Source organism: Neofelis nebulosa, chromosome 4 (assembly GCF_028018385.1).
Source record: "Neofelis nebulosa isolate mNeoNeb1 chromosome 4, mNeoNeb1.pri, whole genome shotgun sequence".
NCBI lineage: Eukaryota > Metazoa > Chordata > Mammalia > Carnivora > Felidae > Neofelis > Neofelis nebulosa.
This window is the reverse complement of record NC_080785.1, coordinates 21,860,110-21,883,383: the sequence shown is the minus strand read 5'-3', so window position 1 is coordinate 21,883,383 and position 23,274 is coordinate 21,860,110. Positions and strand designations below refer to the sequence as shown.

Genomic DNA, 23,274 nt, shown 5'->3' with positions numbered 1-23,274 from the left:
GACCTGAGGGAGGAGGAGGCCTGGCTCTGCCCAGAGTCTCAGGGCGGGGAAGGAGGAGTGAAGGAAAGGAGAGTCCCCCTGCCTCTCCTGCCTGCTTTGCTTAGAGCCTGATTTCACCAAGGAGCCCAGGGGTTATGGGAACACTGGAGGCCCTCTGGCCTAGGATTCAAGGACTTTAAAAGAGGTGACCCGAGAGAGAAGGTGCATTCAGGAAGAGAATGGGAAGCCCAAATAAGTGGGGGTTGTGTGCCCACAAGCATTATTTCTTTTTAGGAAATTTGCTAAATGTATAGGAAGAATGGTTGTCTCCTATGCCTTCTGCAGTTCAAAACCTCCTCCTTCTTGACCATGGTCCTCCTCCTGTCCCGTGGAAATGACCCTTTCCCCCAATAGTGTACTATTACTGTACTGCTGCAAGGCACCAGACATCTGTTGGGCACTGCCCTGTGCTCTTACTTGAGTGGCTCAACCTTGCCGGGTCATCAGTGCTGCTGTTAGTATCTGTTTTCTGGAAGGGGAGGTTAAGGCACAGAGGTTAGATAATGCAACACAAGTACATAGCTGGTAGGAATGGAGCTAGTTCTTTTTTTTTTTTTTTTTTAAAGCTTATTTATTTATTTTGAGAGAGAGAGAGACAGTGAGGGAGGGAGGGGCAGAGAGTGAGGGAGGAGAGAATCTCAAACAGGCTCTGCACTGCCAGCGCAGAGCCCAACGTGGGGCTTGAACTCATGAAAAATGTGAGATCGTGACCTGAGCTGAAACCAAGAGTCAGATGCTTAACTGACTGAGTCACCCAGGCACCCTTGGAGCTAGTTCTTGAGCCCAGGATGTCTGGTTCCAGAGGTCACTATTAACCCCTCCCTGCCTCAGTTCCCCTGCTATTTATCAGAGACACTTTCACACTTCTCTGTCCTACAGATGTTTTAGCAGAGTGCCTGCTGGGAGAGGGGAAGAGGGCGTCTTGGTCAGGTCTGAGGTAGGGGAGCGGCTGAGATTCCTTTCCTGGAGCCCAGGGTTTCAGGGATGTGATGTTGGGGAAAGGTACGCAAGAACAGCCAGGTCCAAAGAGATGTTGGGGCTTGTACCAATAGGCGATGTTTCAGTGGGAAGCAGGGTCTGCAATCGTGGGCAAAGCTACCAATACTTAACAACCTTTTCTAGAAGGCTTTTCCAAATCTAATGCATTATCCAAATGTTATGTACTATGAAGATATGTACTACTTACAAATATTTTTTAATGTTTGTTTACTTTTGAGAGAGAGAGAGCGAGAGCGAGTGCACACGCGTGCGTGCAAGAGAGAGAGAGGGAGACACAGAATCTGGAGCAGGCTCTAGGCTCTGAGCTGTCAGCACAGAGCCTGACACAGGGCTCGAACTCACAAGCTGTGAGATCATAACCTGAGCCGAAGTTGGATGCTTAGCTGACTGAGCCACCCAGGTGCCCCTGAAGATCTGTAATAATGATTGGGTGCTTTGTCCAGAAGCATGGCTCAGGTCGGCTCAACCCAGAGGGCTGAGCGAATCTGTTTACTTTTGGTGTTTTGTGTTTATTTGCTGGCTGTCTCGGTTTTCAGTTCTCTGAAGCAGAGACCAAGTCCTTTGGAAAAGTTTGGCTTTTCCTTTCTATCACCATGTGACCTTCAGGAAAGGATTCTCCCTCCCTGAGTCTCAAGGACAGATGGATTTCCTTGTTAGAGACTGGGTCCAACTCCATGGTGCTACCTTATGGCTTTGAGATCCCCCACTCTTGTCATGGCTACGTCTCAGCTCTAGCCAGAAGCTGGCTCTGGCCCCTTCCTTCCCAGCTCCTCCCAACAGTGCTGAGGGTACTACTCTCAGTGCCAGCTGGAAGTTGCCCTGTTGGTGTGTGTATTCATGGCAACTCCTATTCCCAGTGCCAGACTCCTGGAGGAGAGCTGAGATTCTACAGCAGCCAGCCCCCTCCCCATCAGTTGGCATTGCTTCTCTCACTCTTTGAAATGAAGAGAAGGGAAAGCTTCTGATGCTCTGCTCACCGCTGCCTCTTCTGCTATTGAGGCTGCTGTTGCTTGCTGCTGCTGTAGCCGTTGGGGCTACAACTGCTGAGGTGGTGCTGGTATCATCTTGACCAAGAAGGGCAGGGGAGAGAGGAGGGGGGAAAGATTGAGAGAGATCGAGAGAGGTGAGCAAGTGAGCATTACCAAACAGGGAAGTCAGCCTATATCCTTGGGACCAACTGACTTAATAATATCTCCTGCCATCAGGCAGCCAATGCAAATACTGCAAATCCAGATGAAGATGAAAGCAGGCTATTCCTTTAATTCCAGAACATTCTGCGTGACATAGTTTTGAAGAGAGGAAATGGTTAGTCAGTACCCATTAATACTAATTCCAAACTTTAGAAAGCACCTGAGTATGTCATTGGCAACACAACCTTGCATACATATCACACTCTCTTCAGAGAGCTCTGATGATAGTAGTGAAGACATGATTTCATTTATCCTCACTGCCAAGCCCCCCATTTTTTTTTTTTTTAAATTTTTTTTTTTCAACGTTTTTAATTTATTTTTGGGACAGAGAGAGACAGAGCATGAACGGGGGAGGGGCAGAGAGAGAGGGAGACACAGAATCGGAAACAGGCTCCAGGCTCCGAGCCATCAGCCCAGAGCCTGACGCGGGGCTCGAACTCACGGACCGCGAGATCGTGACCTGGCTGAAGTCGGACGCTTAACCGACTGCGCCACCCAGGCGCCCCCAAGCCCCCCATTTTTAAGATTCAGATAGAGACCAGGGAGAACACAGCATGTTAATGGCCAAATTAGGTGTCTAGTTCCAAGCCATTGCTCCTTCATTGAAATTCCTTAATTCAATGGGATACTGAATATAATCCTCTTTCAAGACACCCTGTGTCACCAAGACTTCTTAGCATGCTCAACAAATGGTTCTTATTCGTGGTGTTTGCTGAACTGGTGACTGTGCTGGTTGGTGTCTGTGAGGGTGGTTGAAGCAACTGTGGTGGCCCAGTCTTTCTTCCATATGGCACAGGTGAGAAATTGGTCTAAGCTGTGGCTTCTACATTTTTTGTCAGGCCTGACTGGCAAGTTCTGCAGCTTAGTTCTTGCACGTTGTCTTCGTTGATTATTTGTAAAGGATCCAACCATGGCCTAAATAGACACGGTTGATGCACCTAAACAGACATGGTGCTGCCCTTGACGAGTGGGTGCTCTGAATGAACAAAAGAGCACATGACTTGGGTGTCAGACATATCTGCAGTGATGAAGGTCAACGCTGAGAAGACTAGGCTTTGATCTTTGACCATTCCCTTTCCATGCTCCTACAAGTGTAGGAGCAGTGACTTTCTGTGACACCCATGGTCCCTGATGGTAGTTAGAGGTGATGAGCTGAATTCAGAACTGACTCCACTTCTACTATTAGTGCTTTTTGGGTAGCAAAGTTTGAAAGCATGATTGAAGGACATCAAAATAGTTGAGGGAATATAACATGCTTCCACTATTCCCTGGGGGAAGCTGGTCTTCCAGTCTTTTAGGTCTTTCCTGGGTAAGTGGAGGCAGCTCTGCTAGCCATTTCGGTGCCAGACTTTGGGTGTACCAGGTCCTCACTGTTGATATGGATCAACAACCTTTTTGGTGCTAAGTAGTGCAGATGGGTGCATGCCTTTTTTGTGTGAATCTGAGCAGACCTCACGGTTAGTAGGGGAGGAGAAGACAACAGAGAAGTGAAGGACAGGACTGTATTGGGTGGGGCCTGAGTTGGATCACCTCTAAAGTTCCTTCTGCACGTGAGTGTCTGATTCTGTAAATAGTTGAATAGAAAGAGATAAATATGAATGTGATAAATGTGGTGAGAGGTAGGAGTGGGTCAGAACCAGTTTCTCAGGGTGACCTGGCCCTTCCCTCTTACCCACCTGTTGCCCCCACAGTGCACTGAAGATGCGCTCCTGTCTGATGCAAAATCTAAGGTCTGATAACTTACCAATTTCTAATTCTAGAGGCAGCTCTCCTGAACTGAGCAACGTTTCTTCTTTTGCCCTAATTCATGAAGCTTCTCAGCTGATGCATCCAGCCTTCCCTGGGATCTACTCCCTACCATTATATGGATAGGAGGCCACACAAGTCATCCGCACCCCACAAAACTGCATATGCCAAGAAGGTCAGCTGCTAGTGCAGAGTCCAGAGCATGGAAGGCTTCATGAAAGGTTTGCTGGAGTGGTTTGAATTGTTCTGCGTCAACAGAACAATTTATGGCAATGCTTACAGAACTCAGTATGGATGAGAATCATCTGGGCAGGATGTTAAAATGCACATTCCTAGGCCCATCCCCAGAGATTCTCATTCACCAAACTCTCCAGTTGGTGCTATACAAATCATAGCCTGCCATTCTTTTGTGTGATGTGGAGCCAATGGCTTTTGGACCGTGGAGGTTCTCCTTTGACTTCTTCATTAGTGGAAGGTGGTCCTTTGTGCCTGGCATGGGAATAGGGACCTGCGTTGTGACTCTGTCTTCCTGCTCCTTACAAGACTCAGTTTTACTGGATTGAACCTGGTTTTAAAGGTTCTCCCATAGCATAGCCAGTGCTTCCTGTCACTTACCTATTTCTTAACTTGTCCTGTTTCTTTTTAAAAACCTTTATTTAATTAATTAGTTGAATAATTAATTTAGAATGTGAGCCTGACGCAGGGCTTGATCTCATGAGCCTTGAGACCATGACATGAGCTAAAATTAGGAATTGGACGCTTAACCAACTGAGCCACCCAGGCACCCCCAACTTGTCTTGTTCTGATGTTCTCATATCATTCCCAGACTCAGTGTTCAGAAAAACTAACTGCTCAGATTGGCTTTAGCAGCTCACATTTGGAATTTTCTGTCCCTACCAAGCTCCTTCTTCACTAGGACAATCATGGTGCAGGAGTTTTCATGTGACCTCATCCTGAGATCAGGCTTGTCTTCTTTTGTGCTCATCTGTCCCTCAGCTTGGCTCTGAGACAAGAACTTACATAAAAAGGATAGATTGAGGATTCTGGCCATTTCAGAAGCAAGCTTTGCAGGAGATTCAGAATGATGCATACTCTGTGCCCTTCATGTTGATAATCTGCTGGCTAAAGAAGGAACATTAGTCTCACATTCACTGACTCTCCCTAGAGGACAGAAGGGCAACAACAAGGTTCATGAGCAGAATGGTTCATGGAAACACTGTTTGCTGTAAAAGAGGTAAGCCTTGACTTATTGCAACTCTGGAGGACAGACTTCTCCGTGCTGAGCCCTGTCTAGCTATTTTTAGCCAGGTGCCATGTCAAGGTCTGGAGCCAGGCAGCACCATGAGAAGTGGGATTCTTAAGTGTGCCCCCCCCCCCCCCCCCCCCCCGCCAGGACAGGACGTCTTAAAGCTTTGCCACCCTTCAGCAGTCTCCCCAGAGCCCCAGGCTAGCCTCTGGGTGGGAATGCAAAAGATGAAAACTTACGCAAGGATTCTCCCTGAGCTGTGGGGACCTCCTTCTCAGGCTGTGTCTGAATAGCACATCAGTTTATGAGCTATTCTAGTGAAATGGATTGAAAGGTTGTTTTTCAATTCATTATTCTCTGGACATCTAGTGACTTACATTTTACATGTAGGCCACATTCTTTTAATGTCTCAGTTTGTTCCTGTATGAAATAGAAAAAAAATTCTGAATAATCATCTTGATAATAATAATAATGCATTTGATAAGTAGTTTTGAGCGTTAATGCTATGCCAGGTACTGTTTAATGGCTCTGGGGATATAAAAGTGAACAAAATCTGTAATCTCATGGAGCCTATATTCTAAAAAGGGAAAGAGAAAATAAAAACATAAAGATCCTCTTTCATGCTTCAGAATGTGGTATATTTTAGAAAGAGAAGGCAGGAGTGGAGGTAGGGCATAGTAGAGAGGGAAGTATTATTTTATGGAGTGTGGCCAGGGAAGGCCTCACTGATAACCTGAAGGAAGTGACAAAGTAAGCCATGTGGATATTTGGGGAGAAAGCTTCTAAGCATAGGAAATAGCCAATGAAAAGGCTCTGAGGCAGCAGTATACCCAACCAACAGTGTGGCCAGATAACAGTAATGAGAGTAACAGTAATAACAGCAAAACACTTTATGGAGTAATTTCTATGTTCCTAACACTGTGCTTGTATACAGTGGCGTGTAGACATCCTATTTTTAGTTCTTATTGATCCAGTAAGGTGATAATATTATCATCTCCATTTTGCAGATGAGGGATCTGAAGTTTAGGGAGGTTATATAACTCGCCCAAGGTTACAGAGCCACTATGTGGGGGAACTTAGTCCAGACAGCTCAACTCCAGAGCCTGCTCTCTTAGTCACCAAACGGCAGAGGGTGGGAAGGAGTTTGCAGTTGTTGTCAAACACAGTCAGCTTCTTAGAGAGGGGAATGGAGCTATGAATATATGTAGTGCAGGGATTGGAGTGCTTTCCCTTCTCCTTCCCTACCGGTTAATCCGTAAATATGTTAGCAGAACACAGCCAATCTTCATGGTCACCTGGACACAGTGGTCCTGAGTGGACTCTGGGGAAGAAGCATCAGAGACAAGAGAAAGAATCAGGAGGCCCCATGGTTAACCAGGTAGAGAATGATTCCATTTCCCTGGCTGCCCTTTCTGCTGCCTCAGGCGCTGGCCATGGTGCTGAATGCTGATGTGCTGAATGCTGGGAGAAGTCATCTGTGGCTGGTGATTTTAGCTGGTGCAGCAGTCAGTGTAGGGGGTGTTTGTGTGCTTGATACAGGATATTGATATGGACAGGTGGTGCGAGCTGAAAGGAAGAAGGTGTGGCAGGAGTGACGGTTGGAGAGCCCATTTCTGATTCTAAGATTGGTCCACGGTGAACTAAATATAATGGTCTTAGTGGTCCCTTACTGGGATGATGCTAGGTGGCTGTGCCGGGATAGCAGTTGGGAGCACCTACCAGCCTCCTAGTGCCCAGTTGTGATTGCTGTTTACATCAGCAATGCTGCCTTTTCTGGGATCCCAGACCATGTACATTTCCACATTCCTACCTTTGTGCTTTTCTTTTTTCTATCAATTTTCCTAGCCCCATTTGTGGAATTCAGATCTGTGGTGTCACTTCTGTTGCAGTATACATGGGTGTATTCTACTTTTGTGCTTTGATTGTTTCTCCATTCAGTAATGTTTAAAACCTGACTTAAATCATTATTGACTTTCTGAAGCCACATTCCCTATTTCTTTATGTGTGGCTTATTTCACATGATCCAACAGTCATTGATTCTTATTCTATTGTCTAATCAACATTTCTTGAAGTTATTCTTCACAGAAGTTATTCTTCATTTCTTTTGTACTTTTCACTGCATGTTTCTGGGCACATGATAGATTCACAAAAAATATCAGATCTTTTTGGGTCTTGGTGCTTTTCAAAAGCTCCTTGTACCTTTCCTGGATTTTTTTGCACAACAGTCATGCCAGGCTTTGTGGCTAAAATGTCATTAAAATTTTTTTAAATGTTTATTTCTTTTTGAGAGAGAGAGAGAATGTGAGAGTGGGGGGTGATAGAGAGAGAGAAGGACAGAGGATCTGAAGCAGGCTCTGCACTGCTAACAGCGAGCCCGAAGTGGGGCTTGAACTCACAAACTGTGAGATCATGACCTGAGCCGAAGTTGGATGCCTAACTGACTGTGCCACCCAGGTGCCCCTAACATTTTATTTGGTAAGCCAGTTGATTTTTAAAAAAGTAAAAGAGCCATGCATGTACTGGGCATTATAGAGGAGGGCTAGGGAAATGTGACTGAATGATGAAGGGTCAAGGGTGGGTAAAATAAAAGAGATACTATTGATGCTTCTTAGCAAGGAGAGTAACTGTGTTGCATTTTGTGGGTTAATTATGAAAACTACGGATTACTTTGGCTTCTTTCAAACTGCTGCCCCAGATGGCAGCCTGCCAGGTTTTTGGTCTTACATGGATGCATAGATTAAGCACTTGAGTTACTGGCATTTGGCCATATATATTTTTAAGTAGATATTACCTCATTGTTCTAGTCTTTGGCCTGCATATTTGAGTAGTGCCAGTAAGCACTATCCTGCCTTGGAGGAATCTAGATTTATATTCTCCTGGAGTCAGAGAGAAAGGAGCAGAATGGAAGAAGCACCACTGATCAGCATGACCCCTTCCCCACCAGATCTGCCCCACATGGTCACCCAGGTAAATGCTGCCAATATCTTTCTCCACCATCTTTTTCAGGGGCTTGGCAGCTGCTTTTGTAACTTGGACAGCAACGGCATCCTAAGTAATAGAACTTTTTCTTAGCTCTGGGAGAAACTTGGAGATGTTTGATGACTGTGGGGATATCTCAGAAAAATCATTAAACTTTCCAACATGGCTGGGCCAAATATTAATCATCTGTCAGCCAGGAATCACAGTGAGCAGGAAGGAGAGAATGAGTTGGCGGGGGTGGGGGAGAGGCTGAGAGATAGCACTTCACGTGCTAGGTAGGATGAAGAGTGGAAGGTGGGGGAGGAAGGAGGAATGCTGAGAAGATAGCCGAGTGGGAAGAAAAGGAGATGAATTTGAGAGGAAAGTGAAAGAAATGAAAGGTGTATGGAGAAAACAAAAGGGAAGGGGAGAAAAAGCAAGATGGATGTGAAAATTCTTTAAATAGGGTAAGGGTCTGGACAAGTGCAGCATCATTACAGGCAGAGGTATGGGAGAGGAGATGGCAGAGAGAGGTAGAAGAAGAAGGAAAGCGTGGACGTGGAGATAGACTGAGAACAGACAGGCAGAGGCAGACACACACAGACAAAAAGGAAACGAATATTCCAGGGCCATAAGAAGCCAGGGACTACAGGTATTGTGACATCAACAGAAGGCAAAGACTGCAAGACAAAAGACAACTTAAGCCATTTTCTGGTCTGCTAAGTCACCCACGGCAGCACAATGTGCTGGGAAATGCTGTCTGCCTGTGATCATTGTTTACTTAGAAAGCCGACTGACATGAGATGAAATTAACACAATAGGATGGAAAATTGCTAATAAAACAAAAATCCCCGCCGTTAGATTTCATAGCCTAATTATTCAGCACGTTACTCACTAATGGCACGAGACATTACCATGCTAATGTGCAGTCTGCATATGTCAGAGGAGGAAGAATTGGAGGGACTTTTACTCTCTGTAAGTGGAAAAATTCCTTATTCCCAGATGGAAGATGGATGACTGGGGCACTGGTGGCCCGGGAAGGGAAGTAGCCATAGACTTTTCTAGACCTGGGCAGGAATTAGAGCCCTAAGGCTTGTTTCTCTCTACTAATCAAAGCACCATGAGCCCTTCTAATCCAAGATGCTCTTTGCCTCCACCATGTGTCCCTCTCATTTGAGGATCACATCACTGATAGTGATTAAGATTTGAGCACAAATGACAAGAAGCAAACGCTGTCTCTAAGTGAACTCCGTAACTGTGAAAACCTGACTTTCTTTATGTAGTTACTTGGCGTCCTCTGATCACGATTGGGTTCAAATCATACGGAGTTAATTTATACTTGTTGCTGCTTTTATTTGTAAATCTGTTATGTTCTGTTATGTTAAAAGGCATTCTAAGTAAAAAGATCCTAGAGTCAGAGACATGCCTTTTTTTTTTTTTAATTTTAAAAGTTTTTTTTTTAGTGTTTACTTATTGTTGGTAGAGAGACAGAGCACAAGTAGGGGAGGGGCAGAGAGAGAGGGAGACACAGAATCTGAAGCAGGCTCCAGGCTCTGAGCTGTCAGCACAGAGCCCAACGCGGGGCTCGAACCCAGGAACCATGAGATCATGACCTGAGCTGAAGTCGGGTCAGGTGAGCCACCCAGGTGCCCCCATGTCTTCTATTTTCTTAAAAACTCCTTATTCTGTCTATCCATGCATCCATAGACGCAGGCATCCATTCAGTGCTGGTCGAATGACTATTTCTGGGCCATGTGATGGAATGCAAAGAAAAACACAGACTAATGTTTTCTTCAAGGTACGCATGGGGCTTTTGGTGGGCATGGGGTTCATATGCATGCTATAAATGGGTTCAACCAAGGGGAAGCTGGGTGTCCACAGTTAGTCCCATCTTCATGGGGGATGGGAGCAGGGCTGTAGCTTTGGAGGAATGATTCTATCATCTTCAGCCTTAGAAGATCCTGGAGCCATAACATATATTCAAGATGGGCAATTTGGGGATGGAAGGACTGTTCGAGTGTGTGTGTGTTCATGTGTGTGTGTGTTTGCATGAGCCGCTTCCCTCATTTCTATAGACTCTGATAGTGATAGTGTTAGTCTCTTCCCTTCTTCTTTCCTATGGAAACAAATCCCTTTTCTAACAAGAAGCCTGTTCCATGTGGATCCAGTGAGATCAGAATACAGTGACCGTGGCGATTGGTCCGAGGATGGTCATGTGACATAGGCTGGATCAATCAACATCCATCAGGTACTTTTATTGGAACCAGTGACAGAAGTATTCTCTGTCTCTGACTCCTTTCCTGCAAGAACTAACAGTCTGGGATAGTTTAAACTCACTAAGTTTAGAGGTGCGAGTGGCCAGTTTTGTAGCATATGGGGGAAAATTACCCGAGAATGAAATCAACACAGAAAAGCAAAGTCAGTCAGCCAGGGTGGAGTTTGAGGGTGGGCAGGGGGTGGGGGGAAGAGAGAGAGAGGAAGGGAGAAAGGGAGAATCTGATGACATTGTTTAAATCAATCCCTGAATCTAGACATTTCTGAGATGAATCCTGCCCTTTGGACTTCCTGTTTATACAGACAAGCTCGTTCTTTTTTTTGTTTAAGCTGGTTAGAGTGGAAAAAAATTTTTTTTAAGTAGTCTGTCTGCCCAACATGGGGCTTGAACTCACAACCCCCAGATCAAGAGTCACATGCTCTACCGACTGAGCCAGCCAGGTGCCCCTGGTTAGAGTCAGATTTTTGTCACATGTTCATCACGTAGTCTATACCACCTTTTCTTCACTGATCTCAGCTTTAGAATTCTTAAGGCATTCTTGGCTACCATGAGCAGAACAAAAGTTTACAGTTCTTTACCATTAATGTGTCCTTTTGTAGCCTGCCATCCACTTTTGTGACAGCAGGTGAAGAGACGGGTCCAGTAGCTTGCAGAACAATACTGGGTGGAGTGAAATCTGGTCCTGAGGCCCTTTTGGTCTTCTTACCTCCAAAGGCTTTTGCAAACACACAGTTTTCTCAGCCTTGCTTCTGTCTCTCTTTAGACTCCCTTGTGTAAATTGATCCTGAGAGTGTGAAGCCAGGGGAGATCTTCATAAAAGAGCTAGGTTTTTCAGGGGGGATTTCAGAGTGAAGAAGCAATTAAGCAGGTGGAACTTGCTTGAGGTACAGAAATGCCACTAGTAGGGATTAGTGGGCTTGCAGAGCCTCTGTCTCAGAGCAGCCACTGTTTCCTTACACTGGCCCTGAAATTTCTTGTGCACAAGTGTCTTGCCCTGTGTCCTTGTGAAGATGCTAAGCCAGGGAGATGGAACTAGCAGTAGTTCCAAGTAGTCCAAAGAAAGCAGTAGGAGCCTTTAGGACTAATAATGACTAGTATTCTGATTTTTCTTCTTGTGGGCATGTGTTAAGAGTTCATTACCCACCCCGTGAAGGGAATTGTGGCTATATGACTTGCTCACAGTGAAGTATGAGCAGAACCAATGCACTCCTGGGAAGAAAGCTTTAAGAGCTATTGCATGATTTTCTGTTTTATTTCTGCCATGGTGCCTGGTGATATTAAAGATGGGGAGGCCCCATCAAATAGGCTGTCCCTGATGAGGAAAATGCAGCCGACCTGCCATGGACGTGAAGTGGGAGTGAGAAAGAAACCACTATTGTTTTAAGCCACCAAGTATTTTATTTTATTTTGTTTTAAAGTTTTTAAAATTTATTTTGAGAGGGAGTGAGAGAGAGAGAGAGAGAGAGAGAGAGCAAGCGAGTGAGCGAGGGAGGGGCAGAAAGACAGGGAGAGAGAGAATTCCAGGCAGGCTCTGCACTGTCAATGCAGGGAGCCCAATATGGGGCTTGAACTCACGAACCATGAGATTGTGACCTGAACCAAAATCAAGAATCAGTTGTGTAACTGACTGAGCCACCCAGGTATTTTAAAGAAAATCAATTGGTTTTATTTTTTTTTTAAATTTTTTTTTTCAACGTTTTTTATTTATTTTTGGGACAGAGAGAGACAGAGCATGAACGGGGGAGGGGCAGAGAGAGAGGGAGACACAGAATCGGAAACAGGCTCCAGGCTCCGAGCCATCAGCCCAGAGCCTGACGCGGGGCTCGAACTCACGGACCGCGAGATCGTGACCTGGCTGAAGTCGGACGCTTAACCGACTGCGCCACCCAGGCGCCCCCAATTGGTTTTATTTTTTAGCACAGTTTCAGATTTACAGAATTGAGAAGATAGTTCAGAGAATTCCATATACCTCCCTTCTCCCAGGTTCGTCTATTATTAACATCATGCAGTAGTGTGGTGTATTTATTATAATTAATGAACCAATATTGATATGTTATTTTTTTAATGTATATTTACCTTTGAGAGCAAGAGAGACAGAGCACGAGTTGGATAAGGGCAGAGAGAGAGGGAGACACAGAATCCGAAGCAGGCTCTAAGGCTCCGAGCTGTCAGCACAGGGCCCGATGCGGGGCTCAAACTCAAAAACTGTGGAATCATGGCCTGAGCTGAAGTCAGACGCTTAACTGAGTGAGCTACCCAGGCACCCCAGATATATTATTGTCAACCAAAGTCCACAGTTTACATTAGATTTACCCTTTGCATCGTATCATTTTATGGGCTCGACAAATGGATGTCATATGTCCCTCACTACACGGTCGTACAGAATAGTTTCACTGACCTAAAAATCCTGTGCTTCAGCTATTAATTTCTCCCCTTTGTCCTGAACTCTTGGTGATCATTGGTATTTTTAATGTCTCTGTGGTTTTTCCTTGTCTAGAATGTCATGTCATTGGAATCCTTGCAGCGTTTAGCCTTTTTATAGTAGGTTCTTTTCACTTAGCAGTGTGCATTTTAGTTTCCTCTGTGTCTTCTCACGGCGTTATAGCTGACTTATTTTTATCACTGAATAATATTCCATTATATGGGATGCAAGTTGCTTATCCATTCACCTGTTTTTTAAAAAAAATATTTATTTAAGTAATCGCTACACCCAACGTGAGGCTCGAACTCATGACCCTGAGATCAAGAGCCGAATGCTCTTCCAACTGAGCCAGCCAGGCTCCCCTCCATTCACCTGTTAAAGGACATCTTGATCGCTTTCAGTTTTGGGAAGTTGTAAATAAGGCTGCTGTAATCATCCTTGTGCAGGTTTTATGTCGATGTCAGTTTTCATTTCAATTGGGTAAATACATAGGAGTGCATTTGCTGAAGAGTATGGTAAAACTATATTTAGCTTTGTGTGAAGCTGCCAAACTGTCTCCCAAAGTGGCTGTACCATTTTGCATTCCCAGCAGCAATGAATGAGAGTTCTGGGTGCTCCACATCCTCTCCAACATTTGGTGTTGTCAAGTTTCTTTTAGACAGCCATTCTTCTAGGTATGTGGTGGTATCTCGTTGTTTTTACCTGCATTCCCTAGTGACATATAATGTTCAGCGTCTGTTCATATGCTTGTCTGTCCTCTGTGTATCTTCTTTGGTGAGATGTCTGTCTAGAGCTTTCTTAAGTACTTATTTATTTCTCGGTATTTTTTAAAATTAAGCTTGTTACTTTAATTCCGGTATAGTTAACATACAGTGTTATATTAGTTTAGGTATACAAGATAGTGCTTCAGCAATTCCGTACATGACTCAATGCTCTTCGTGACAAGTGCACTCCTTCATCCTCATCACCTATTTCACCCATTCTCTCACCACCTCCCCTCTGGTAACCATCAGTTTGTTCTCTGTAGTTAGGAGTCTTTTCCTTGGTTTCTCTCTCTCTCTCTCTCTCTCTCTCTCTCTCTCTCTCTCTTTCCTTTGTTTGGTTTCTTAAATTCCACATATGAGTGACATCATATGATATTTGCCTTTCTCTGACTGATCCTCCCCAACCCTTGTTATTTCTGATGTTTTTGATTTTAGCCATTCTGACTGGTGTGAGGTGATATCTCATTGCATTTGTTTTTAAAGTAAGGTTTATGCCCTATGTGGGGCTTGAACTCACGACCCCAAAATCAAGAGTTACATACTCTACTGACTGAGCCAGCAGGCACCCCTTGTAGTTTAGATTTGCGTTTTCCTGATGATGAGTAATGTTGAGCATATTTTCATGTGTCTCTTGACCATCTGGATGTCTTCTTTGGAGAAATGCCTGCTCATGTTTTCTGCCCATTAAAAAAATTTTTTTTAATGTTTGTTTATTTTTGAGAGAGAGAGAGAGAGAGAGAGAGAGGGAGAGAGAGCGCAAGTATGAGTGGGGGAGGGGCAGAGAGAGAGGGAGACACAGAATCTGAAGCAGGCTCCAAGCTTTGAGCTGTCAGCACAGAGCGTGATGTGGGGCTTGAACTCATAAACCGTGAGATCATGATATGAGCTGAAGTTGGACACTTAACCGACTGAGCCACCCAGGTGCCCCTCTGCCCATTTTTTAAAAATCATTAAAAAAATTTTTTTTAATGTTTTGTTTTTTTTTGAGAGAGAGAGAGAGACAGAGCGTGAGTGGGGGAGAGTCAGAGAGAGAGAGAGGGAGGCACAGAATCTGAAGCAGGCTCCAGGCTCTGAGCTATCAGCAGAGCCTGATGTGGGGCTTGAACTCACGGACCTCGAGATCATGACCTGAGCTGAAGTCAGATGCCTAACTGACTGAGCCACTCAGGCGCACCGTCCCCCCATCACCCACCCCCCGCTCAGTTTTTAAATTAGACTATTTGTTTTTTTTGGTGTTGAGTTGTATAAGTTCTTTATATATTTTGGATACTAACCCTTTATCACATATGTCATCTGCAGATACCTTCTCCCATTCAGTAGGCTGTCTTTTAGTTTTGTTGGTTGTTTCCTTTGCTGTCAATAAGCTTTTTATTTTTATGTAGTCCCAATAGCTTATTTTTATTTTTATTTCCCTTGCCTTAGGAGACATATCTAGAAAAATATTGTTACAGCCAGTGTCAGAGAAATTACTGCCTGTGCTCTCTTCTAGCATTTTTATGGTTTCAAGTCTTCCACTTAGGTCCTTAATCCATTTTGAGTTTATGTTGGTGCCTGGTGTAAGAAAGTGGTCCTGTTTCATTCTTTTGCACGTAGCTGTCCAGTTTTCCCAACAGTTTTTGTTGAAAAGACTTTTTCCCATTGTATATTCTTGCCTCTTTTGTCAAAGATTAATTGGCCATATAATCATGGGTTTGTTTCTGGACTTTCTATCCTGTTCTGTTGATCTATGTGTCTGTTTTTGTGCCAATACCATACTGTTTTGATGACTACAGCTTTGTAATATAACTTGAAATCTGGGTTTGTGATACCTCCAGCTTTGTTTTTCTTTTTCAAGATTGTTTTGGCTCTTCAGGGGTCTTTGTGGTTGCATATACATTTTAGGATTATTTGTTCTAGTTCTGTGAAAATTGCCGTTAGTATCTTTCACCTATTTTTAATAATTTTTTTTAATGTTTATTTATTTTTGGGAGATAGAAAGACAGAGTGGGGGAGGGGCAGAGAGAGAGGGAGACACAGAATCTGAAGCAGGTTTCAGGCTCTGAGCCTGTCAGCACAGAGTCTGACCTGGGGCTCGAACCCATGAAGCATGGGATCATGACCTGGGCTGAAGTCAGACGCTCAACCGACTGAGCCACCCAAGTGCCCCTCTTTCACCCATTTTTAAATCAGGTTGTTTATTATTGTTGAGTTTTAAGAGCTCTTTTTCTATTTGGGATACAAGAGCTCTATCAGATGGTGTTTTGCAAATGTATTCTCCCTGGCTGTGATTTGTCTTTTTCTTTTTTTTTTTTTAATTTTTTTTTAATGTTTATTTATTTTTGAGACAGAGAGAGACAGAGCACGAATGGGGGAGGGGCAGAGAGAGAGGGAGACACAGAATCTGAAACAGGCTCCAGGCTCCCAGCTGTCAGCACAGAGCCTGACACGGGGCTCGAACTCACGAACCGTGAGATCGTGACCTGAGCTGAAGTTGGACGCTCAACCGACTGAGCCACCCAGGCGCCCCTGTCTTTTTATTTCTTAACAGTGTCTTTTGCAGAAGTTCTTAATTTTGATAAAGTACAGTTTATCAATTTTTTCCTTTCATGCATTGCCCTTTTGGTGTTGTATGGGAAAACTCATTTCCAAATTCAAAGTAGATTTTTCTTCTGTGGTATTTTCTAGAAGTTTTATAGGTTTGCCTTTTATGTTTATGTTTTATGATCCATTTTGAATTAATTTTTGTGAAAGGTGGAAAGTCTATATTTAGATTAAATTTTTGCATAAGGACGTCCAGTTATTCCAGTACCATTTGTTGAAAAGACTATTGTTTCTTCACTGGATTTCCTTTATTCTTTTGTCAAACACCAGTGGCTTATATTTGTGTGGGTCTGTTTCTGGACTCTGTTATATTTCATTGATCTATTTGTCTGTTTTTTTTTTCTGTTGTACCAAGCTGTCTTCATTACTGTACCTTTAGAGTAACCTTGAAGTCAGGTCACGTCAGTCTTTAGACTTTGTTTTTCTTTAGTATTGTGTTGACTATTCTGTGTCTTTGGCCTTTTGGTATATACTTTAGAATCACTTTGTTGATAATCACCTTGTTGATATTCACAAAATAACTTGGCTGGGATTTTGATTAGGATTCTGTCAAATCTATGATCAAATTGATCATAGATAAAATTGACACCTTAACAATATTGAGTCTTTCTATCCAGGAACATAGAATATTTTACCATTTATTTGGATCTTTGTTTTACTTCAGCAGAATTATGTAGTTTTCCTCATATAGGTTCTGTACTTTGTTAGATTTATATCTAAGTATTTCAGTTTTTTTGGTGCTTATGTGGGTAATACTGTGTTTTTAACATCAAAGTCCAATTGTGCATTGCTGCTATATAGAAAAACAATCAACTTCTATATACTAATCTGTTACCCTGAAACCTTTCTATAGTTGTTTATTAGTTCCTGAGTAGAGGTTTTTGGGGTAGCCAATTCTTTGGGATTTTTAGACATCATGGACAATCAGGTAATCTGCAAACTAAAATAGTTTTATTTATTCCTCTCTTATCTATATAAATTTGATGTCCTTCATTAGCTAGGACATTCAGTATGAAATTGGTAAGAGGAGACATTGTTTCCTTGTTACTGATTATAGTGGGAAGGCATCTAGTTTCTCATAATATTAGCTGGCAGGGTTTGTAGATTATTTTTTAAGTTAAGAAAGTTGTCCTCTATTCTTAGCTTGCTTGTGGTTTCTATTCTGAGTGGGTACTGGGGGGAGGTTTTTGCAAATGCTTTTTTCCCATCTGTTGATATGATCATATAGTTTTTCTTCTTTTTTTATTTTTATTTTTTACATTTATTTATTTTGAGAGAGAGAGAGAACACAAGTGGACGAGGGGCAGAAAGAGGGGGAGAGAGAGAATCCCGAGTAGGCTCTGCACTGTCAGCACAGAGCCTGACACGGGGCTTGATCCCATGAACTGCGAGATCATGATCTGAGCCGAAACCAAGAGTTGGATGGTTAACCGACTGAGCCATCCAGGTGCCTCTAATTTTTCTTCTTTAGCTTGTTGATGTTATAATAGTTGATTGTATTAATTGGTTTTTGAATGATGAAGCTTTGCATATCTGGAATAAATCTCATTTAACTATGGTGTATAATTATATTTATCTATCTTTTTATTTACTTATTTTTAAATGTTTATTTATTTTGTGGGGGGAGGGGCAGAGAGAGAAAGAGAATCCGAAGCAGACTCCAGGCTCTGAGCTATCAGCACAGAGCCCTATGTAGGGCTTGAACTCAGGCACTGAGATCATGACCTGAGCCGAAGTCGGGTGCTTAACCATTGAGCCACCCAGGTGCCCCATGGTGTATGATTTTTTAAATACATTGTTGGATTTGATTTTCTAATATTTTGTTCAATATTTTTGCATCTGTATTAATGAGGAATATTTATCTGCAGTTTTCCTTTCTTGGAATTAAAATTTTTTTATTTTTATTTTTAAGTAATCTCTACACCCAGTATGGGCGCGAACTCATAACCCCAAGATCAAGAGTTGTATGCTCTACTGACTAAGCCAGCCAGGCACTCCTCTTGGAATGTTTTTGTTTGGTTTTGGTGTTAGGGCAAGGCTGACCTTGCAGAAAGAGTTAGGAAATATTCCCTTTGCTTTTATTTTCTGGAAGAAACGATAGAGAATTAGTATTTCTCTATGAAATATTTGGTAAAATTCACCAGTGAAACCATCTGGATTTAGTGCTTTCTTTTTCTTTTGAAGGTTATTAATTATTCATTCAATTTCTTTGGTTATGTAGGACTATCCATATTATCTATTTCTCCTTGTATGAGCTTTTGTAGCTTATATCTTTGAAGGAATTAACCCATTTTATGTAAGTTATCAAATTTGTATGAAATAGAGTTGTTCATAATAGTCCTTTATTATGGCTTTATATCCATGGGATCAGTAGAGGTAACCCCTATTTCATTTTTGATGTTAATAATTTGTGTCTTCTTTCTCTTTTTCTTGGTTAGCCTGACTAGAGGCTTATCAATATTACTGATCTTTGAAAGAACAAGCTTTTGGTTTTGTTGACTTTTCCCTATTGATTTCCTGTTTTCAATTTCATTAATTTCTGCTCTAGTTTGATTATTTCTCTTATTCTGCTTCTTTAGGTTTATGTTGTCTCTTTTCTTTTATTTCCTAAGGTGGAAGCTTGGTAACTGACTTTCAGTTGTTCTTGTTTTCTAATATGTACACTCAGTGTTACAAATCTCCTTTTAAATCATGCTTTTGCTGCATCCCGCAAATTTTGGTAAGTTAGTGTATTTTCATTCAGTTCAAAATATTTTTAAGTTTCTCTAGGAAAAATCCCCCCAATCTGATGCACAAGAAGTGTGATCAAGATAGAAACTATTGTTGTTTTGAGCCACTAGGGAGTTTTTTTTTTTCAACTGTAGAAAGACTAGCCTGTCCTGTAGGTAAATGGAGACAAAGGATCAGCAGTTATAGTTCTTAGTTTTAGGCAACAGAGGTCAAATACAGTTAATTTCAACGGAAAGAGAATTTATTAAAAGGAGCATTGGGGAGTTCAAAATAACTTCAGGAGGGGGTCACCTGGATTGTAGGTTACACACCTGGGAACACTGTTCCAAAACACACACCGAAACTAAGGCAGCAAAGACACCATGTTGCTGCCATGGGCACTGACGCTGTAGATTGCCCTGAAGTCACCACCAACGCTGGATGCTGTCTTGGTTAACTAGAAACAGCCGCCACACATGGGCAGAATGGATTCTCTCAGCTCCTGCCTCTTCTCCGTCCTTGCTTCCAGTATAAAGTCAGGGAGAGCTCCTATAGGGTAGTTCCACAGAGTGATAGCACTTGCTGTATTAAGTAAGAGAGGGATATAACTGGAAGACCAGTAGACAAGCAGATGACTTGGGTCAGAGCATAGACTTCCAGCGAGGTGAGCCTGAGCAGGCCCCTTTAGCTTTGTGAACTTGTTGGGTGGTGTGAGGATGAAAGGAGCTTCGTGCTTTGGGAGTCATAAAACTCTCTGTAGAGTATGTTATTGTGTGTTTGTGTGGCCAGATATGGTAAGCATAGAGCCCAGCAACTAATCCAGCACTAGGCACAGACTGGTTACTCAATACGCAGGGCACATGAAGGGTCTGGATGTGTATAGGTTAAAGACCTTGGCCTCTCAGTATACATCTGTCTCCTCCACTGGAATGTCTGCTGTGTTCAAGGACGTAACCCCAGCAACTAGAGCAGACGTAGAAGAGTGAGTCCTCGCTGAGTGTTGGTTGAATGAGTAAATGAGGAAGTGAATGAATGAACATCTCTGTTCTGTCGTCTGAGACCAGAATTTTCCCAACTGAGACTTACACTTCTGTGTTTATCTGAAAAGCTTCTTCCTCACGTGGTTCCACCTTTCTTCAGCTTTAGCAAAGGGACGTCACAAAAGCATCCAGCTGTATAAACCACCAGCTTCTGTCATCGTTTCTCCAAGTCTTGTGATAAGGATCGGATGGCCGCTTGGAAGGAAGCTGGTGCCAGTCTCCACAATCCCATTTTTAGCCCACCACCCAATTATTTCTTTTCTTTTTCAACCATACTTTTTTGTTCTTTCTGGTCTCTGTTCTTATTTTCCCATTGCTCAATTGGGCCCCAGCAAAACTAGTCTAACTAGATCATTCGCTACCTCTTAATGACAGTAATCAGCCCATCAAAGAACTGTCACTTGACTTATCCCAGTGACATACATAAAAGTCGTAAAGAATACGAGGTAATGACTGTTGGAGCTAAAAAGAATTTAAGAAACCATCTGAGCTTGCTCCTTTGGGGCAGCCTTGGCATTTTTTTGTTTCTTCTGCCTGTACAGCATCTCCCCTTGATCTTTCTATGGCTGGCTTCTTGCCGTTGGAGGCCTCATTATAAAAATCACCTCGTCACATGGGTCTTCCCTGAGCACTCAATCTAAAGTGGTCTCCCAGTACTTCTCCATCATGAGACTATATTTTAATTATCTTCTTATTACCCCTACTTCACATATGTATTTATTAATTTTTTGACCATGCAAGCAGATGAACAGTACCTGGTACAAACAAAAGCTTGATAACATTTGTTGGATAGATGAATTTAGTTCAAGTCCCTCTGGAAACTGAGAAGTAAAGTGACCTTAAAAAGGTCACAAAGCTTGGGGTGCCTAGGTGGCTCAATCAGTCAAGCATTCAACTCTTGATTTCAGCTCAGGTCGTAATCTCACAGTTTGTGGGATTGAGCCCCACGTTGGGCTGAGCGTGGAGCCTGCTTGAGATTTTCTCTGTCCCTCTGTCCCTCTCTCCTACGTGTGTGCTCTCTCTCTAAAAAAAAAAAAAAAAAAAAAAAAAAAAGGTCACATAGCTCATTAATGGATGGGCAGGATCTAGAATCCATGGCCCTTACTCTTGTCCGGTACTTTTCCTACTGTACCTTCATGGTGATAAAGGTAAAAAGAATGAATATTTCCTGAGTCCCCGCCCCCCCCCCCCCCCCCGCCATGTGTCAGTCTCTGTGTTAGTTGTTCTCTACATATCAGTCAGTCCATCCTTTTTTTTTAAAATTTTTTTCAACTTTTTAATTTATTTTTGGGACAGAGAGAGACATAGCATGAACGGGGAAGGGTCAGAGAGAGAGGGAGACACAGAATCGGAAACGGGCTCCAGGCTCTGGGCCATCAGCCCAGCCCAGAGCCTGACGCGGGGCTCGAACTCACGGACCGTGAGATCGTGACCTGGCTGAAGTCGGACGCTTAACCGACTGCGCCACCCAGGCGCCCCTCAGTCAGTCCATCCTTAATAACAACACTGCAAATTTGATAGATTTCATATTTTTATAAATAAGGATACAGAGTCTTTGGGATTCTAAGTAATTTGCCAGGTATCACACTGCGATATAGAGAGCTGGGATCTGAACCCAGCTTGGTCTGATTCTCAAGTTTTTGAACCACCTCTGTTGCATGACTCCCTTCAGATAAAATTTGTGCTTTATTAGTATTTCTGTTTAGTAAACCTGAGCAGTGAAAAATAACGGGGAAATTTCGGGCACTATGGCAGGGTGGCAACAGGCATGGGTGAGGAGGCTATGCAGCTTTGCCCTCGCCCTTCACATCTCACTGTGGAGTTGCGATATCTGTCTGTCTTTCTCACACATGAGGCCCATCCACTCTAGAGTCCTGGGACGGAGCTGTCGCACTGCAGAAGCAGCTCCCAAAGGTATGTAGTGCAAATGGAAACTGCCCGGCTCAATTGCACTTTCTCCTTGGGTCGACAAAGATGGGATGTATATAAATGGGGCCCAAATGGCTAGAAATAATAAACTGTCCCATCACTGATTCCTGTATGTCCAAATGTAAAACTCTTGGACCAAATGCTAACAGAGATCACAAGCCCCTGGTTTCTCCCCACTCTGCATGCAGCCCGGACTCTGTGTTTATTCTGGCTCCACCCACTTCTTGTTCTCTTGAGCCTGTGCTGCACTTGTTTGGTTGACTCTTGACCTTGGACAAACTCAGTTATCCCATTTCTCTTGCTCTTCCTCCAGGTGGCAGAGTATTTCTGGAGAAATCACATAGCTCTCCTGTCTGGCCTCTGTACAGTCTGTGTCCTCTTGCCCCAGCCAGGCCTGTGATGCAGCTCCATGATCCTTTTGCTCTGCTCTGGTTGCTTTGCTCTGCTCAGCCCTTTCCCGTCCTCATTGATGTAGTAAAACCATCCATGATGCATTTAAAACTGCCAGTCCGAATGCACATGCCTGGTTTGACCACATAGAGGGGGCTGTAGCTCTGGGGTAAGGTAGTCTCAGCACCTATAATGGCTTCTGAGGTAGTGACAGTCATGGAGGTACTGACAGCCACCTGGGCTTTTACAGAAATGAAAAAATTGTCTTTGTGTTCAGATGCTTGCCCCTGCACCTCTGATCAAGGATTTGAAGGTCACTGTATCACACAGTATGGACTTCATGTTTCCTTTTTTCTTCCTTGCTATCTCACCTCCTTTCTTTCTTTCAACAAGAACCAAGCACCTACTGTGTGCCAAGCGCTGGCCAGGCTCTGTAGAAGGAGGGCTGAAACCTTTGATATCCTGGAACTGCCATGTAAGCAGTAGTTGGCTTCCATGACATATCTTCCAAGGGTAAAGTGCCTCCCGGGCAACCTCCATCCCTATGCACTTCTGTTGGTCTTTCCTCCATGTGTGGAGGAAATGTGTCTACATGCTTATTAAACTTAGTTATATTCGTGGGCTGAAGCAACCTCTTGGGGCTCAAGTCCAGCTCACTAGATTTCTTTCTGAGACAGGGAAGAACAAAGGCAAAGGCAATAAGGAGAAGATACACCTGTTCAAGACGGAGACCCTCAAAGCAGCTCTTGTAGCAAACCATACATTAAAAGTAATTTTGGTTGAGCCGAGATCTCCCTGAACTCCAAAGCACAGGTGTAGGGAGATGAGAGGGAAGAATTATCTTGGAGATACAGTAATAAGCCAATACAGCATGCATGACAACTTAGGGACCAAGGATTCATAAATATATTCATGTTTTCTCCCTAGTAAGATTGATTAAATGCCCAAGCACCAAGTTAGAGTAAAAGAGAGATTGAAAGAGCAAGA

General features: G+C 43.3%; 1 long non-coding RNA gene across 1 annotated transcript in view; it reads left to right on the top strand.

The window, feature by feature from the left end:
• LOC131508973 (uncharacterized) overlaps positions 1 to 23,274 on the top strand; it is a 134,185-nt gene that overhangs the window by 86,835 nt on the left and 24,076 nt on the right. The window contains exon 2 of the long non-coding RNA XR_009260239.1: positions 3,989 to 4,149. This is a non-coding gene — a long non-coding RNA (uncharacterized LOC131508973). The remainder of the gene's footprint in view (positions 1 to 3,988; positions 4,150 to 23,274) is intronic.